This window comes from Sinocyclocheilus rhinocerous, unplaced genomic scaffold (genome assembly GCF_001515625.1).
Source record: "Sinocyclocheilus rhinocerous isolate Xijiao unplaced genomic scaffold, SAMN03320098_v1.1 scaffold499, whole genome shotgun sequence".
Classification (NCBI taxonomy): domain Eukaryota; kingdom Metazoa; phylum Chordata; class Actinopteri; order Cypriniformes; family Cyprinidae; genus Sinocyclocheilus; species Sinocyclocheilus rhinocerous.
Genome location: NW_015637156.1, coordinates 406,135 through 423,576, shown reverse-complemented (window position 1 = coordinate 423,576; position 17,442 = coordinate 406,135). Strand labels below are relative to the sequence as shown.

General features: G+C 36.3%; 1 protein-coding gene and 1 long non-coding RNA gene across 4 annotated transcripts in view; one reads left to right on the top strand and one right to left on the bottom strand.

Moving 5' to 3' along the window:
* The window catches only part of LOC107748670 (oxysterol-binding protein-related protein 3-like), a 20,133-nt gene extending 12,580 nt beyond the window's left edge, over window positions 1–7,553 (bottom strand). For 2 of the 3 annotated variants that reach the window (XM_016563573.1, XM_016563571.1), the window contains exon 1: window positions 7,226–7,553. The gene's annotated coding sequence lies outside the window, so the exon portion shown is untranslated. The remainder of the gene's footprint in view (window positions 1–7,225) is intronic. The other variant, XM_016563572.1, reaches the window with a different exon arrangement.
* An 82-nt stretch (window positions 7,554–7,635) lies between these two features.
* LOC107748752 (uncharacterized) lies at window positions 7,636–15,388 on the top strand. Its single transcript, XR_001640960.1, has 5 exons — window positions 7,636–7,689; window positions 8,098–8,202; window positions 10,405–10,446; window positions 10,949–11,065; window positions 15,202–15,388. It is a non-coding gene; the product is annotated as an uncharacterized LOC107748752 (long non-coding RNA).
* The last annotated feature ends 2,054 nt before the right edge of the window (window positions 15,389–17,442 follow it).

Genomic DNA, 17,442 nt, shown 5'->3' with positions numbered 1-17,442 from the left:
CAAGTCGTGTTGGTTTAAGAAGGCTAAATTGATCAAACATAATGCTCAACTCAATGTCTGCCGCTGCCGCTTGGTCGTTCCTTTAAAAAACAAAAACTTGAATTTAACAAACATAAAATGTTCCAAACATATTTCTAAATTAACTTAAAGAAACAAAAATAAATATGACCGCTTTGCCATTAAAAACCAAAACTGAACTATTTTAATAGCTGTGTAATGGGGAAGAGAGAGAGAAAAAAAGTCACGGTATCCAGTCGGACTCGGGCCGAGAATTCTCATAAGCTGTTGAAGGGCCAGGCCCATGGAGGGCTCTATTCGTTCCCTCGTTTCAATTAAAAGTTCCCCCCAGCTCGGCGGGCCCCCGCACTGCCCGGGCCCATATGCACCTGCATACCCAGATGCTACGCCACTGTACAGATACCTCCAATAATGAACCTGACTGGACCACATTTCAAACTCAAACAAAATATCTCACTCAAACACAACCAGAGCAAACTACTTCAGAGTGACCACAGACCTCTAAAAATGACTTTACCATATATCCACACCAAGCAACACACACATCCATGTGTGTCATATTTGCATACACTGTAAAATCTTTAGGATAAAAGCACTGGGAACATGTGGATAGGAGAGAACGACACCACAGACTACTAATGCTCAGGTCATTCTCATGATATGAGTCACCAGAGCAAATTTGTGGTGAATAGACAGACCGCACACACAAAAGCTCCTCTTGTATATGTGAGCCACTCTAGCCTTAGGATAAACATGTTGTTATTCCACACATACACTCACAGTAAGTTTCCGAGTATTCAAGGGCATTCACTTACTTGCTTCTTTTTTAATTTAAGTGTGTTTGAGAATTTGTATGTAAATACCAGTAACTCCAGCTCAAGGTTACTGAACTCAAAGTCTGATTTTTGTTTAGTTTGCAACTGAAGTATGCAGTTGGTGTTTAGGGAAAAATGAATTCCTGTGGCTTTGCATCTCCACGTTTGTACACACTAGGGTTATGCCGGTATCAAATTTTCATGTTGCGATTAATTGCTAATGCTTTTATTACGGTATACGGTATTATCACGATATTGAAATTAAGTATAAAAAAAAAAGTGCTGTCATAATACAGTATAACAGGTTTAATAACCTTTTTCTTATAACAAAAATAACTGAACATTTAAATGCAATAAAGCAATACAGAAAAATGTATAAAGTTAAAAGTTTTACACAGATTAAAGTGCAAAAGAACTATAAAGACCAATAGGTATCACTTTACAATAAGACCTCATTAGTTAACCTTAGTTAATGCATTAACATTCACAATGGCTGCATTTAAATGCATTATTTTTATTAGTAGTAGTATTATTTCTGCAGTTTAGCGCCATCTGCTGTCAGAGAGTGAAAGTGCGCTTTCATCCAGAGCGTCTCTCGCATGTTCCGCCATGTGCTTCACGTCCGCTTTACATCAGAGTGCTCACGGGTCTTTCATCCAGCATACAGTGGTGTTGTGCATTTTGACCAGTTTATGGGAAAAGTATTCTTAAAATGCATTCAAAATTCTGAATAATTTGTAATATATAATTATTCACGGTATTTAGAAGTGCCCACGATAACAATATCGTGCATATTCATTACCGTGATATATCGCATTACCGAATACCGGCACAAGTCTAGTACACACTACAAACATTTCAGCCAGATTTGCCCTGCATGCTAGGTTTTAAATATATACTTTAGGTTATTTGCATTTCTGCTAATCAGTCGAAATGTGTTGCTAAATCTCTTGTGATAAACTCATAAAATCAAGACTTTAGAAAGGAGACTCTCCAAAATAAGTTTCCTTGTCCCTTGTGCAATTATAGGCTCCCACGGTCTCTTTTCAAAGGGAGAGTCAGGAAGACATGCAAATACAAAAAGGCAGGGTTTTCCTTTAACCCTTTTCTTTCCTATTATTATGCTGAGAACAGATTCAAAAGACAGCCACAGCACACAAATGCAACAGCGATAATGGAGTTAGCCATGACGCAAAGTGGGATAAAATTACTGTTCTGCACAGCCTTGAGTGTTATAATGTTTCATAAAAAAAGCACACAGTCTTCAGTGTCACATGATCCTTCAAAAATCATTTTAATTCCTTTGCATATGGGTGTAAGTGTTGTTACTGTATGGCTTTTTGGGGTGGAAGAAAGAAAGGGGCTTATTCTTTGATTCAAGTTTTTTTTCTTAATTCCTAAAAGTCTTAAAGGGATAGTTCACCCAAAAATGAAAATTCTGTCATTAATTACCCACCCTCATGTCGTTCCAAACCCTTAAGACCTTCGTTCATCTTGGGAACACAAATTAGGATATTTTTGATGAAATCCGAGAGCTCTCTGACCCTGCATAGGCAGCAATGCAACTGAATGTTCCCAGGCTCAGAAACATTGTAAGGCCATCGATAGAATAGTCTATGTGACATCAGTGGTTTAACCATAATTTTATGAAGCTATGAGAATACATTTCTGTGCACAAAGAAAACAAAATTAACAACTTTATTCAACAATTCTTCTCCTCCAAATACGAATTCCGCCATTATGGAGAGTACCACGACGCATTAGGGGTGTGCGATATTGACAAAAAATAATATCCCGATATTTTCTGGGATTTTATCGATAATGATAATTAGACGATATTTTGCTGAGTGTATTATTGTGCTGGTATCTTAAGAACTGCCGTGGACAGCTGATTCCTAATATTTTTAATATTCTTCATATTCTGTGTGGTGGTCAGTTCAAACTGAGAGAAATTAATCTTTTCCAATAAGTTTAAACTTATTTTTACATTTTATGGGCATTTTTACCTTTAAAAAGCCATTTTTTCTAAAAGTGTCCATTATCTTTTGAGTTAAATTCTTACATTTAATCAGTGAATTAGAATAATAAGACATCTGGGCTGTTACCAAGCAAATTAAATCAACACAGAAGGTGCATCTGAAGTGGCATTTAGACACATTGTTTAATGCAAGACATGAATGCATTTAACCTGCAATTACAAATGCATAAATAATGTTTTGATATATTAAACATAAAATGTTGAATACTGATATTTGAATTTATTTAAATAATAAAAGATACTTTGAATGCCAGCAAGTGGCAGCAAGTCACTGTAAATAAGTGAGTCATTGCGACTGTACCGAATCATTTAAACGGTTGATTCAATCAGGAACGAAACAACGTCATGTTGCTCGGATATGCAAAACAGCGTTGTGGCTTTGTTTGGAATTATTTTTGTTGTCGAAATAGAGCAAAAACAGGCAATATAGTGTCTAATACACAAGTCTCTTAATTAACTTGTTTATTGAACTGTTGAAAAAAAACAATATCACATTTGTAATCATGGTAATATTTGGAGAAAAACGGCACTCTTCGTGTGAAATTGATTATTAACTATATGAAATGGTATAAATATATACATTTTCTGCCATCATGTCTTGAATTTGTGAACATTCTAAATGCATTTTAATAGACTGAATCATGCAGTGAAAGAACACACTCTATATGCGCACTAGTCTAAACTTCACATAATGTATGCGTGCGCTCTGTAGGGGTGTTTTGAATGGCTTTTGCAAAATACTCAATGTCAAATCGCACATCGGTAAAACAACAATTACGATATTATCGCAGACATTATCGCATTGCTTTCCTCTGCACGTAAACAAGGCTCAGCGCATGTGTGTTCTACGTCAGCAGCACCATAAGCATGCGTTGTTTACATGCAGAGGTACTCTCGATAATGGAGGAAGACGTGATTTAGAGGAGAAGAATTGTAGAATAAAGTCATTATTTTTGTTTCTTTGCGCACAAAGTATTCTCGCAGCTTCGTAAAATTACGGTTGAACCACTGATGTCACATGGACTGTTTTACCAATGTCCTTGGTCTGGGAACATTTCAGTTACTTTGCTCTCTATGAAGGGTCAGAAAGCTCACGGATTTCATCAAAAATATCTTAATTTGTGTTCTGAAGATGAACAAAGGTCTTACGGGTTTGGAACGACATGACGGTGAATGATTAATGACAGAATTTTCATTTTTGGGTAAACTATCCCTTTAACCTTAATGCCCTAAATTACTGACATACATATTTACTTGTATATTAACTTTGCATGTGTGACATTGAAAACAGGTTGTCTTGTCTGATGAGGGTGAGTAAGCTATGATGTAAACACAGGAGAAGAGAACGCCAGCACAGTACGGTCAGAGTTAGTTGTAGGGCCAAACAATGCAAAACCATCAACGGAAAATGACATTGTCTATACTGACTTGAATGGAGTGTGAAATCATAGAATGTGGGTGTAAGTAGTAATGCACACACACACATACAAATATGCACAAAATATGAGGACTGGCCCTTTATAATACATGCCAATCATTAACTTGGTCATTATAGTAAATGGGCTATAGGGTGAGGGCTGTACAGTGGGACCAAGGCCAAGGAAAGCATATCGAAGATACAGTTATGACAAATACAAACTCATATGTTAGATTAAAAGGAGTAAAGGTTGTTAGACTTGAATAATGAACAGCTTATTGTGGGTGAGGGTCAAACGAAAAGTACAGATGACAAAGTCAGTGACTTCAGGGGAAAAACCAATATAACCCTTGAGGTCTTTGAAAGATGCTTCAGTCACATGATTTAGTAAATATGATCTCACAGGGGCAACTAAAGTTTATCAAATTAAGTACATTGGTTAGACAGCAAATGACATAACTTTGTGTATCATCATCAATGACATCACGGAATCAATGCCGAACTGACTTTAACCAAAAAATTGACTGTTTACAGTATTAAGTGCGATATAAATAAAGGTGACTTGACTGTCATTTACTTCACTTCTTCAAATGACATTTGACATCTAACTTCCAACTCTGAAAAAAGGTCACTGATATGTTTTATTAAACTATGATCTGTATGAACTATCGTGTGGCTGTAATAGGACTGTGCAATTAATCGCATGCGATTGTCATGCGCATCTCGTCAGTAAAACCGGTCCCGTGATTAGTAGAAAATCTCCATCACCTGCTTTCAGATGGAGCGGCATTCACTACACAGAGCCGTAGTTCACTGACAATTAGGCAATATCGCGTTCATAATCGCAGATGAATCGCATTCGATTATAATCGAATGCGATATCGCCTAGCTTGTCAGTGAACTACGGCTCTGTGTATTAAAGGTGCAATAGGTGATTGTCTTCAGAAACATTTTTTGTTATGCTGGTTGAAAGTCTCTTCACATCACGATAGCAATCATTAAGTTAAGTGGTCTAAATGTATTTATCCGTATTCATATATTCTGTGGAAGGCGTAGGGCCAAGAAATGTCCGTCCAATCAAAACGCTCGGTCCAAGCGTTTTAATTACAGAGCGAGAATGGCAGACAAACATCAACAACCCGATCTTCCTTCCTGGTATTGTAGTACTTTTAAAGTTGTCTCACCAGTGAATGACACATGATGTAGCCCAGCGGTTCCCAATTCCTGTCCTCACGCCGCCCAGCTCTGCATATTTGGCATGTCTCGCTTAGTTAACACACCCGATTCAGATAACCAGCTTGTTAGAAGTGAGCTACGTGCATGAACTGTGTTCCGACCACAGTGTTCATTGCTCCCTACTCTCTGAGCAGGGGAAATCCGTTGAAGTTTACTTCACTTCAGAACATTCATTCATGGATTTGCGCTGCGCAGCATCTTCACACACATCACACTCACACACACACACACGTCTTCACATTCAGTGCGAGGACTGGAATTGGGAACCGCTGATGTAGCCTATTGAAGTAATGTTGTCTCTGGTATTCTGGTCTGTGAGCGTATATGCATTCAGGGGGCGTGGCTTTAGATGGCGATTGCAGGGAGGGTGGGACGTTCGCTTTCAGTGCTATCAGGCTAAAGTTAGCATTTTCCAAGATCTCCTACTGCACCTTTAAATGCCGCTCCATCTGAAAGCAGGTGATGGCGATTTACTACCAATCACGGAACCGGCTTTACTGAAGAGATGCGCATGACAGTCGCATGCGATTAATTGCACAGCCCTAATTTGCTTTAGCCTATGGTTGTGTATGAGTACATTTAGGACAAACCTACTGAAACAACCTATAAGCCACATAATTCAATTCAAAACATGTAATGCCTTCAGTTTAGCACTCTGAAAAAGTCCCACTAAACCACAGTGATCGTGATGACATGATGGGGAACAATGTTTGACAATGTTCCTTGTTGTCTAAAAATAAATAATTAACCAAATCAATGGTACTAAAAACTACATAAAATGAGAGGTAAAACTATTATACAACAGAATATTTGCATTTTGCAACCTTAAAGTGGAACACAAAATAAGATAGTAAGCAGAATGGCAACCTCGGTTACCTTTCACTTTCATTGCACAGAAAAAAAAACAAAAAAGGATGAAAGCGAATAGTGACTTGAGACTGTTCTACCAAACATATGCTTTTCTGTCTACAGAAGAAAGGAAGCCATACCAATATGGTAAACGACGACAGAAACAGAAGTTTCATTTTAGGGTGTACTGTCGCTTTAAGTCAAAACAAACATTTTAAAAAGTCTAACTTGGCTCCATTAGTCACATTACACCATAGCCAGTTTGATAATAATTATGGGGAGCAACATTTGACGTTATACCCAATTAAATGAATAACAAAAAATCTACATAAAATAAGAATAAAATGATTATACTACACAAAAAATTGCATTCCAGGCGCCACTTGAACGTTTGTAAGCGATGCGGATCCCTTTTCGTTGCCACAGCAACGCGATGCGACGTTGACTTTGACCAAACAGATCAATCACAAAAAACTTTAACATCTCAACACGAACTGCAAAGCCGCCTGAGATCAAAAGCGGCGTAAAGTTAGGCCCATCGATGAGTCAGTCTATCCATGATGAGAACAGGAAACAGAATTTTCAAGGGTTTCTAAGACGACAGACACCAAACTCAAAACAAACAACAAGCGATGATTGGTGATCAGGGCTGCAGTATTAACAAAACGCTCTTTTATAATCATATTTATGCTCGGATGTATATCCATTGACTGTTAAGAGGTTTCCCACAGTAAAAGTGACTATGAATCACAGTTACAATACTTCTCTTACAACAAGCTAGGACTTGTTTGATAATTCAAAGACAGATTTAAATGTCTCCGTGCGTAAAATGAACACAAACTCAGCGCCTACCGCGGTTGCCAGGTTCAGAGTGACAGCGTGGCGCAGCGGCTCTGTCTTCGTGTCACTGACGGTCCACTTCTAAAAACGCCTTATCAGTACATTTATACTTTGGACCAAGTGACTGTCACCGGATTCGCCATCGCACTTCTTCTACCTGTCGAAGTCAGATCTTAGGTAACTTCGCTTCTGGGAAGGTTATCGCGAACGAAATGTCCGTGACGCACCGATGTAATCCGAGAGTAAAGCGGAAGGTGGAGGAGACCGCAGGTTTTAAGTTTACGGCTTCCAGCTCAGGTTTGAGCCTCGAACTGTGTTTTGAGTTCCGCGGTGAGGTGAGCATGAGGTGGGCGGGGCATAATGGTGATTGACGTTTAGGAAGCCAATTAAAATCCATAGAAGCGTGATATGTAGCCTATCGAGAAACGGCATTTTAAAACACAACAGAGACCATTATGTAATTCAGGTACGCCTAGGTAAGCAGATCATCTATCTATCTATCTATCTATCTATCTATCTGTGTTTTTGTCTATCTATCTATCTATCTATCTGGCATCTGTCTGTCTGTGTTTTTGTCTATCTATCTATCTATCTGTCTGTCTGTCTGTCTATCTATCTATCTGGCATCTGTCTGTCTGTGTTTTTGTCTATCTATCTATCTATCTATCTGTCTGTCTATTACAGTCAAATTAATCGAACCATCTGTCTGTCTATTACAGTCAAATTAATCGAACCATCTAATAACCCAGAGAATAACCAGGTATTGGGTGGGCAATATAAGTATATTGTGAGGTCAACGTAAGTTCTTACGAAAGGAATAGGGCATCCATGATGCTGTGATTAATTTATGCTAGACAAATCGGCTCTTTTGCATGTCATCCCAGGGTTGCCTTAACGACAAAGGTTTTAGTTCATTGCCAACACCCATCTACACTAGAAAGGGAATCCTCCCTTCAGTGGAATGTACCAAACCACTGAACCTGACACAGGTATGTTTTAAAAGAGATTCATATTCACACATGAGTGCAGCACTTTAAACACTGAAGTGTGATGGACGTCATGTTGTCAGCTCTGGGAAATGAGCACTGAGACTAGTGCTTTCCCATGACAGTGGGCAACAAGTACAGCATACGGAAAATATGACATCAGATGCTTTTGTGTGCCATTTCTTATTTGCCTTCTTTTCCTTGTCTGTTTGTCTATATAGTGATATTGATCATTATGCCATTGTAGAAGTTTAGACACTTTATTTGGAAATTGAAGTAAACTTGACAAGACAAATCATTAAATTATCTGTCAGAAACTCTTTGCTTAAGAGAATTAAAACAATTTGAAAAGATCTATGAAAAGATCACTATAAATAAATGTATTAATTTTTTTCTCTGTTTTATTCATTGGTTGACAGTGACACATGAACACAAAGGAAAACACATAGTAAAACATATGCACTAGTTTTCTAAAATGCCATTATTTTAACAGATGTACAAATGCAGCAAGTGTAAACGACTACTTCATGTTAAACAGATTAAGATTTAATTAGGATTCAATTGAATCTGTGTGGATTATTGTCACGGTGCTACTGTATTGGAGCGCGGAGCGAGGAACGAGGAGACGTGGAGAACAGTAACAAGGAGATTTTAATAATATAATCCAACACAAGGGAACCAGGAAAACACACATAGCTGATGAGGTTGACGTAAACAATACCGGACAGCGAACTCAAAACAGGAAACCATTAAATACAGGACTAGAGGAGGGACACAATGAGGAACACCTGAAATCAATGACATAAACATAACCTGGAGCACGTTGGGGAAGAAAACACAAACAGACATGGAACAGAGTCTGACATTTATGAGCAGAAACATTTCCATTCATTCACCCTTCCAGTTCTAATGGATTGAGTCCAAAAAAGGCCTAAAATATAACAGAATGCTAATTACATACAATACATTAGCTACATAGTGATTATAAGATACTTTAAATAGTCAAATTTGTGGCATGTTATTTATTAGATGGCATGAATTACATAAAACATCAAAATAATACTGAGGTTTTAAACTTAAAGTTTTATGGATATGCAAAACATTCAATGAAATGTCCCAAAATGTGAATATGATAGTTGTCATATATCATGCATTTACATGCATTTACATAATCTAAATATGTGATTAGTTTATCGGAGTTATTACAATAACCATGAACTACTTCTGAGGAAACAGTGAACTCTGCTGGTGGACTGGAGAATTGTTAGCTGCAGTAGTTGATCAGTAAGATATGTAAAGCGACCAAAGAGTCCATATAGGTTTGGACCAACTTTGTGTTTGCCTCCAGCTTCAACAGTGTGACACTGAGAGCATTTATGAACAAAGATCTGCTTTCCTTTTTCTGTGTCTTCTCCCATTTTAATGCTCACAACAGATGGATCTGAAAAAAAAAAGAAAGGATCTTTGTCTACAGAAATTGACTTTCAAAAATAAACCTATTTTTAAAATATTCACTGAAGTAAAACAAGTGCCATGGTACCATCTCTGACACTATCAGTGTAGTATTGCCACAGCCGATTAATTTTGTAAGGACGCAAATGTACGTCAGGAAATCGAATAACTTCTTTCTCAAATGAACGCGGAATACGGGATCCATATGAACATCGATTGAATAAAACATTGTGGATTAAAATCGTTCTGTAAACGTAAAATAGATATTGACATTTAAAAGTTATCTTACGCTACAATACCGTAACGAAATTCGTTGTATCTTAATGTATTAGTAGGCCTATATTAAATGACAGACGTCGTGCACCCATATTTACTGCGCTACGAATACTCAAGTATGTTACTATCATTTGTCAAATTTCACTCATTTTAATGCCATGGCTAACTGCCAATACAGTTCTCAGTTTCTGTTCAGTTTAAACCTTTTTTTCTTCCACGAATACACCCTCAAAATCAGTCTGACCATGGTGGATGTGAATATCCGACATTTAATTATACTTTTAGGTGTATTTTTGGAACATAGACTGGATTTAGTAACTGAACATATGAAAAAAAAAAATGTTTTCTTTAAGTTATAAATAAAACTAAAAGATTGTTGGAGTACGTTTTACAAGACAATACTTTTTCAGTGTTAGAATTTGGGGGATCATCTATTAGTAACAAAATGTGGTTGATCTGTTTTGTTATTTGTAACAGGTTGTAAACTGCTCAGTTGTTGGACAATCAAATTTGTAAATGGTAAGTTTTCTTTTTCTCTTGTCTTGTAGGCCTATATTTTGCCAGACTGCTACTGCTCTTTTTGATGTGGGAGTTTGTATTTATTTGTGAAATTTATTTAAATAATTTCTCAGTGATTTTTAGTAGTAAATGCAACACCATTTTAGGGAATCTTCTTACACCCATAGCAGTGTTTGTTTGTAATCTGTTTGTCATGAAGAAAAGGCTAAAAAATTGATCATGTGTTATCCAGTTTAGACATTTGTACAAGTTTTGCACATCGTTGATGCAGTTGAATGCTTTTGGATATAATGTAGGCCTACTTCATTTAGATTGCTATATAGTTTGTATTATAGCAAGAGAACTGCTGCATGTAGGTTGTGTGAAGTTTCACCTCATGAGTTTTTGTGAAACTTGGATATCTAAGTCATAGGATGAATACTGAAGGTCAAAAACCTGAGAGCAAGGAATGGTTTTGATATTGCAAACACCAGTTCTCTTTTATGTAATTTGTTCCCTGCAGGTTGAAATCGCTGTCCAGGGGAAGGCTGGGTTGTCTCTTGGTTGAAAACTTAAATAAGACCTTAAAGCAAAGCAGAGAGGGATCATATATCTTCTGCATCTTGTGCACCTATATGAGGTAGGTGTATTATATCATTATTCTTGGTTAGATGTGTGTGTGTTTAGCAAATCATTGGGCAAATGGCATGTCACACTGTTCCTCAGCAACCTGTATGCAGACCATCTTGTAGAGAATCAACATCAAACATTCCAGTTAATTAAAGAGTGTATTTATAACACCTCAACCTCATTAAGCATTGTACTGTGGAGTGCATTTGCAGGAGAAAGCCGAGTGGCTCTTTTTTATGCAGGAACGAAAGGAACATTGATGCAGTTATGGGTGTTGGATGTTGAAACTCTCTTAAACATAAAGGTTCTTTATTAGCATGAATGGTTCCACGAAGAACTGTTAACATCAGTGGAACCTTTTTCTTGCATAAAAGGATCTTTATAGTGGACAAGTTTCTTTAGATTAATAAAATGTTTTTTTAGACAAAGACATTTTTTTTTTTTTTTTTAAGGAAATGATGATTGAAAGATTCTTTAAGGAACCAAAAATGGTTCTTCAATGGCATTACAGCAACAAAAAAAAACTCTTTTGAAACATATAATAACACTGTCACTAGTATAGTGTTATTCATAATTTACTCAAACAGTTTACAAGCAGGCAAGTACAGATGCAAATGCATGAAGAGAATAGGAAATTCATAAAACTGGTGAACAAAACATCTCTCATAAACAGCTGTTGTTTTGTGGGCTTCGTTAGTCTAAAGCTGTGTAGTCTGTGTTCTTTACAGTTTTTTCTACAGAGTCTTCTACTGTTTCAAGCAAGTAGTCATGGACTTGAGTCCTGCGAGAGAAATCAAATAAAGCAATTTGTTAGAAATTCAATGAAATTAATACATTATATATAAATTATATATATATAAAAAAATCACCCAAAATCAGTTTCAGTTGATAACAGAAATATTCAAGTTCACCTTTCTTTTGGAAATGGTGATTCAGGTGTGCGTGTGTAGAGAGTCAATGCATGGAAAGGGTCTAAAGGGAATATGTTCCTCCTCCCAAACCTTTGCGGGAGGGTGGCTGAGAGTCCGGTCCCTGAGCGCGCACACATTGTGCAGGACCGGCCGAAGCGCTGAGGGAGGTTGATATTGGATTTAGCGCGTTCCCTTGGGGTCATCTCTGTATCCCGCCCGAAGCGAAGGGGGAGGTTGGCGTGCACATGTGTTGGTTTTGTTATTATGGGGTGAAGTCGCAGGATGGTGGGAGAGCTCACACGGGTGCTGGTTGGGGCTACATTAAGAGTGAAGTCTTCTATCTCCAGACTCCGGGGAATCTCTTGAGCATTCTTTGACAACAAAAATGTAGAAGAAGAAATGGTGAAAATCAGCAGATTTAGTAATCAGTGGACTGTACTGATACACTAGTCACTGATGTCACTTTCAAACTAAGAAGTTGCATTCACTGTTTTTTTCAAATTTACAATTATTATTGTTTTTTTATTGTTATGTTTTTATTTGCTCATTTCCACTTTAAAATTCAAAGACGTATAGAGGATACTAACAGTAGCTGGATCTCTTTCTTATAACTTTGCTTATTTGTTATTTATTTAAATATTTCTGCTTTTTTTTCTTTTAATTTGGTAATTACCTAATGTAATCATGTTTATTCAGTAATAATAGACACAGTATGAAGATGTAGATAAAAGACAACAATAAAAACAATAATAATTATCAAATTTTAAATCTAAATAGTAAAAGTAAGATTAATATAAAATTTATAACTATATTATTATTTTTAAATAACATGGTGCAACATTATTTTATTTAATAATAATAATTGAAATAAAATAAAAATAATTGTAATCAAAATAAAAATTAAACATTATATATTACAAAACTTTTTAATGGTGCAACTTAATGTAAAAAAGAAAATTCAATAATATTATATATGAAGCCTTAGATCAAAGATAAAGAAAACAAAAATAACAATAATTATCATCATCATTATTTTAAGTCACTTGAAATTATATTATTTTATAATGACATGGTGCAACCCCATGTAATCAAGTTTATTCAATCCTATTAGATATGAAGACTTAGATCAAAGTCTATTAAGTTTTGGGCAAACTATGACTATGACAATTTACTCTGTATCCACAATTCCACACATACTGTATATTCCAACTCAAAATAGTAAAGGAAGTAAAGAAAAAGAAAGAGTATAAAGCACTTACCTCAGGAAACTGTCCCCATGTAAATCTATCAGGATCACTGTCATCAGGAAGTGGCAATCTGAGAGCCGTAACCTCCCTTAGCATGAAGCTGCTCAGGGTGCCGAGGGCTAAAAAGAGAAGAGTGAAGTAGGACATCTTACAATCGTTCACTGAAGTCCAAGCACAACGCAGGGTTTTTATACATTTGGCCATGTGCAAATAAACATACTCACAAAGACATTCCTTATGATGCACTCACAGCATTGCATACTTAATATATTAACACACAGCACCCACCTTCATTCATTCACTAATTACCTTCTTGAATGTTTCATAGCAACAGAGTGACAGGTCCAACTGAAAGAGGAGCAGAAGTCCTTACCAAAGGTGCCTAAGGTTTCTTAAGATGGGCCAGAAGATGAAGACTTTTTTTGAAGTAGACTTCTTTTCCGAATCACTATGATTTGATAACTAAACCCTTAATGAGGTGGCTGGTCTTGAAATATTAATGCATTACTGAGGAATTATTAGACAACTATAAACTGATTTCCTCCCTAATTGTAGTCTTATAAAGAGAGAAGAAGCAGGGAAAGGCCAACCAACGAGCATGTAAAATAATCTCCAGGAAATGTGCACCCTATATGACCAGTCAATAAAATGCATTCACATGCTGAACAAAACCTTTGGACTCGCTCCAAATTCACCAGAGAAGCATTTCATGTGACAATAGTTCAAATCAGTTCATTGTGCAGCTCACCGAGACCTCAATTACCACCACATTCAGGCTGGAGTAAGTAAAAATGGTCTGTTTTTTTCATGTAAAAGACACATGAGGATGAATAGGAAATTGACATGCTGGAAATGCCTGGATGAGGCGTTGTAGATCACAGAGTCGCACTGGTATTTTATCAATGGTCTGGTATTTTATTCCATCAAAGAATATTTACTAATTGCCATCACTGTCATGTAGATCATGGCAGTAAGGGGTGGCATATTAATTATGTAATCAGTGCTGTTTGGGAAAAGTCATCTAATGATGTTTATTAGTTATGTTAATCATCACCACCATCATCGTATAGCTGAAAGATATACATATATATATAAATATGAATATATAACATGTAAATATAAAAAAGGCATTCCACGAATGCTGTTTAAAATGTTTGAATAGGGCATTTTTGAGATTCCTTGTTTCAAATATGTCTCCATCAACTTAAAAAGCACATTAATGATCATTGGCTATAATTAGCTGTAGATGTGCATAGCACATATTTTTGTATGATGTCTATTAGCAGAATGCTCATATAGAATGTAATGTAACATTTAATTAAATAGGTCATAAATACGTAAATTATAGGTGGTGATATCTTGGAACCCTAAATGTTAATATTCTAGATGGAGTTTATATATAAAAACATTATCAAGTGGTTCGAAATTTACTTTAAACCGAATAATCTATTATTATATGCTTAATATCGATATGGCGCATCAATTAGACAACTTTTCTGTGAAGGTCAATACATATCTTATCCAGCAGGGGGCAGTGCGACATTATAACATAAGTGATAACACAAAACTGTCTCATTGCAAACTGTCAGTTAGGATTGTGTTGAGATTACGAGATAAATAAATCTTATTAAAAAATAAATATACTATATATTAGTTAGTTAATTGTAATTAGAAAAAGTCAATAATACATAGCTGGGCTGCTGCTGTAAGTTTGTGCCATGTATTGACACTGTTAATACGCAAAATGAATGAAAAACATACTTTCCGAACTAAACTTTACTCATTCATAACTCTCAAATGGATAAAAAAATCTTGCAGCGCGTCCAGTGGCTTTGTTTTTTACCTCAATGTGCCATTCATCAGTTATTAAAATAATAATGTGGAGGTTTTATTTAGATGGTTAGAGGATAGAGACCAAAATGTGTATGCTTACAGTTTATTCAGACTTCAGCTAACCAGTCCCTTTGTATTTTTTCCCATCCTGTCAGCTCGAACCGATCAAAGACCTGAACAAACATCCACCCTTGACATTCAGACAAGGGGTGTAGACCGCCACCACAAGACCTTAGTGTCGTCCAATCAGATGTCTGCCGAGGTCAGCATGTTTCTGCCAATCAGGAATGAAGCGGAAGGTGCTGATGAAGGATCAGGAAGCTTAGAAAATGGTCCTTAATGACAGAGGAGGGGTGTGTTCGAACATGTGTGTATTAGCATGCTACTATTTACGTACATGCTATATGCGATGGCTTTATCTGACACTAGCATCTGTAGCTTTGAACTTCAGGTCTCTGAAAACATGCAGAAGTGCAGTACATATAAAAAAAACATATAAAAGAGAGAGAAAGAGAGCAATAGTGTGGCTCCGCCCACATGGGGTCTTGAACTTTGATCTCTAGTCTCCTCTCTCGGCAGATTCCTAAGATGTGGCTATTGGCGGTGATGGGGTCGAGGCCTGGCGTGATGGCCAGAGTAAAGTGCAGTCAGTGTGGGAGGAGTGGGTGACCGTTAACCTTTCTACGAAACTGAACTTTGACCTCTATGCTTTGCCTGAAGGTGACGGCCTGAGCAACCTCCACTGTTAAAACTGGACATAAATATACTATCGTCGACATTCGCCGCCTCTCACAAAATTCAATTCAATATACACATGTTAATATTACTAAAGATGTACAGATATCTCCTTTCTATATGTTGTTCAGGTGTCAGACACAATTATAATTGTATACAGTTAATTGTATAGTATTTTTATGAATTTGTGACCACTATAATGGTAGGCCTAAAAATAATATTTCAGGCAAATATGATTAAAAGACTAAGGAAAAAAGAAAGTGCCGGTTACCCTGCTACTTGATTAAAGCGCTGCATGTGTCAAACAAACACATGGATGAGGATAAGCAGTACTCAACACTGAACTGCTCCTAGTGCCAGTAGACTGTATAAAAACCATAAGAGACATTTGATAATGGAGATGCAAACTATCCATGAAGTTGAGATGTAATTAGAACTCTTGCTGACTGATGACAGATGCATGAAAAGAGAACATCACACCCTAAATGATTAAAATGTCTCTTACAGTTCATGAGAGTAATAAATGGTTCATGAGAGTGTTAAATTGTACAAAAAAACATTAGAATATTTTATAAGGCTTTTGAATTTTTGTATAGTTTTATATGTTTATATTTTAATATCAATTTAATATTTAATTTTAATACATTTTTTGTTAACTCAATTTACTTATTTAATCCTTATATATACCATTCAGTCAGATTTTCATTTAAGAAATTAATACTTTAATAAAGCAAAAACCCAAATTGATTAAGAGTGACAGTCAAGTCATTTTTATTGTTACAGAAGATTCCTATTTTAAATAAATGCTATTCTTTTGAAGTTTCTGTTGATCAAAGAATCCTGAACAAAAAATGCATTACAATTTTAACACACACACACACAAAAGTAAATATTAATATAAATATTAAGCATGTTAGAATGAAGGATATCTGAAGGAAACTTTTGAACAATAGTGTATATGTAAGCTTTTAAATTCTGAGGAAAACAGATACATCTTCTCTTACATTCTTTCTCCCCCACACACACACACACACACACACACACACACACACATCATTTCAGAGGTATGTCTGCCCTCAAGTCTCTAATTCTTTGATCCTCTAAATCTCAAATACTAAGTCTCCACTGTTATTATTACATTTCATTCTTGACAGCCAGACTTTCCATCGCCAATCCCTCATGCACTACACTGCCTAGACCAGACCTCTAAATCAAATCCCATGGATCCCTATAGAAGTATGTGTTTGCTTGAGCTGTGCAGTCAACTGTCTATGGCATTTTCCCACTGTGTAGTGATAACATCAAGGTGTTGAAAGGTACAATCTCAACTGTTGGCACCTGCCAAATGCTCGAATGAAAACCTCTGCTACTGTGTTGAAAATGATTGGGACTGAGTGAGGACAAGGATCTAATTAAAAAACAGCTGAGACAAAAACTCTAATGCCAACTGACATTTTAAAGTGGCTCAGACAAATAAAAATCTGGGAAAGAAACACTTGCTTGATTGAAATTTTATGGATGACTTAAAACCTTTAACCGAAAGCAGCCAATACACATATATATAAGAAGCGAACCATGAAATGTCTGGGTAAGTCTAGTTATGCGTAACTGTGTTTACACTGGTAAATTATGTTGTAATGTTTTTGTGTCAATTAGTTGGT